Raw genomic sequence first — 2,500 nt, 5'->3', positions numbered from 1 at the left:
TGCCCCTCGGGAGTGGACACGAACAGGTAACCGCCTTCCGCAACGTGCCCCCTTAAAGTGCTGGGACGAGCACGTCGCGTTGCCCCCTGCCCAGGACACCCGCTGCCGCACGCATATCCATCATCCGCGTCGTGCGCCACACTAGGCCTGGCCAAGCGTCGGGCTGCGCAAGCTGTGTTGCCCCTCGCGGGGGCGCACAGGCCGCCCGCCGTTCCCACGTCGTGCTCGGACTTGGGATGATCCCCCTAGTCCTGGGCCGAGCACAAGGTGTTGCCCCGAGCGTGTGCCCAAGGCACAACTCCACCACGCCATGCTCCCTAGGTGGTGCCTAGGTGGGCCGTGCACGGACGTGTTTCCCTTCTTGTTGGTCCTTCGGTGATCGGGGTTCGCAGCAGCCAGACGCCCGTGCTCGACCTTGGACCCGGGGCGGGGGACCCCGGCGGCACACCACAACCACAACGTGCTTGCTAGTGTGCCTAGGGGATGGCAAGGCAACGTGCATCTTGCTGGCATTGCGCCCAGCAAGCCTTTGGGCAACTCGAGTTTCAGCAGCACGACACCCCTCCCCCCTATAATAGGCTGCCGAGCCATTACCAAAGTGCCACGGGTAGACGTCCTTTTCCGTGAGGAGACATACTCAAGGAAAGTGCTCTAGAGGTCGAATTTTGACGCCGTTTTTTGCAACAACCTCTAGAAAAATAAGATCTTTCCATCCTCCAAATTTGGTGAATTTACACCGTGCCGATTTTTTTTGACGATTTTTTTACCGCCCGGAATGCCGGAAATTCAAAAAAAATGAAAAACGGAGCAAACCTGCGATTTTTGACCTGGATTTTTTTGTGCAGCCTTCACATAATATTACCAAGGTTCCCTCAAAATTTCACGAAAAATGCACGAGCCAATTCTGAGATATGAAAATTTGGCTCCTCCGTTGCAACGCTCCGAGCCATCATTGCAACGGCGGGTGCCTCCGTGGGGGGCGGGGGAGCCCGGCGGCACACCACAACCACAACGTGCTTGCTAGTGTGCCTAGGGGATGGCAAGGCAACGTGCATCTTGCTGGAATTGCGCCCAGCAAGCCTTTGGGCAACTCGAGTTTCAGCATCACGACACCCCTCCCCCCTATAATAGGCTGCCGAGCCATTACCAAAGTGCCACGGGTAGACGTCCTTTTCCGTGAGGAGACATACTCAAGGAAAGTGCTCTAGAGGTCGAATTTTGACGCCGTTTTTTGCAACAACCTCTAGAAAAATAAGATATTTCCATCCTCCAAATTTGGTGAATTTACACCGTGCCGATTTTTTTTGACGATTTTTTTACCGCCCGGAATGCCGGAAATTCAAAAAAAATGAAAAACGGAGCAAACCTGCGATTTTTGACCTGGATTTTTTTGTGCAGCCTTCACATAATATTACCAAGGTTCCCTCAAAATTTCACGAAAAATGCACAAGCCAATTCTGAGATATGAAAATTTGGCTCCTCCGTTGCAACGCTCCGAGCCATCGTTGCAACGGCGGGTGCCTCCGTGGGGGGCGGGGGAGCCCGGCGGCACACCACAACCACAACGTGCTTGCTAGTGTGCCTAGGGGATGGCAAGGCAACGTGCATCTTGCTGGCATTGCGCCCAGCAAGCCTTTGGGCAACTCGAGTTTCAGCATCACGACACCCCTCCCCCCTATAATAGGCTGCCGAGCCATTACCAAAGTGCCACGGGTAGACGTCCTTTTCCGTGAGGAGACATACTCAAGGAAAGTGCTCTAGAGGTCGAATTTTGACGCCGTTTTTTGCAACAACCTCTAGAAAAATAAGATCTTTCCATCCCCCAAATTTGGGGAATTTACACCGTGCCGATTTTTTTTGCCGATTTTTTTACCGCCCGGAAAGCCGGAAATTCAAAAAAAATGAAAAACGGAGCAAACGTGCGATTTTTGACCTGGATTTTTTTGTGCAGCCTTCACATAATATTACCAAGGTTCCCTCAAAATTTTAGAAAAAATTCACGAGCCAATTATGAGATATGAAAATTTGGCTCCTCCGTTGCAACGCTCCGAGCCATCGTTGCAACGGCGGGTGCCTCCGTTGCAACGAAACCAGCCAACGATGCACCTAACCCAGCATCCGTTGCAACGCACCCTGCCTCCGTTGCAACGCGCCCAGCCAACGTTGCACCGTCCCCAGCATCCGTTGCAACGCCCCCAGCCAACGTTGCAACGCGCCCTGCCTCCGTTGCAACGCTCCCAGCCAACGTTGCAACGCGCCCTGCCTCCGTTGCAACGTCACCAGCATCCGTTGCAACGCGCCCTGCCTCTGTTGCAACGCGCACGGCCAACGTTGCACCGACCCCAGCATCCGTTGCACTGCCCCCAGCCAACGTTGCAACGCCCCCAGCCAACGTTGCAACGCGCCCTGCCTCCGTTGCAACGTCACCAGCAACCGTGGCAACGCGACCTGCCTCCGTTGCGACGCCCCCAGCCAACGTTGCAACGCGCCCTGCCTCCGT

Source organism: Arachis ipaensis, chromosome B7, assembly GCF_059453495.1.
Source record: "Arachis ipaensis isolate K30076 ecotype BB chromosome B7, ASM5945349v1, whole genome shotgun sequence".
NCBI classification, from domain to species: Eukaryota; Viridiplantae; Streptophyta; class Magnoliopsida; order Fabales; family Fabaceae; genus Arachis; species Arachis ipaensis.
The sequence above is the reverse complement of the archived record's forward strand: the minus strand, read 5'-3'. Positions refer to the sequence as shown.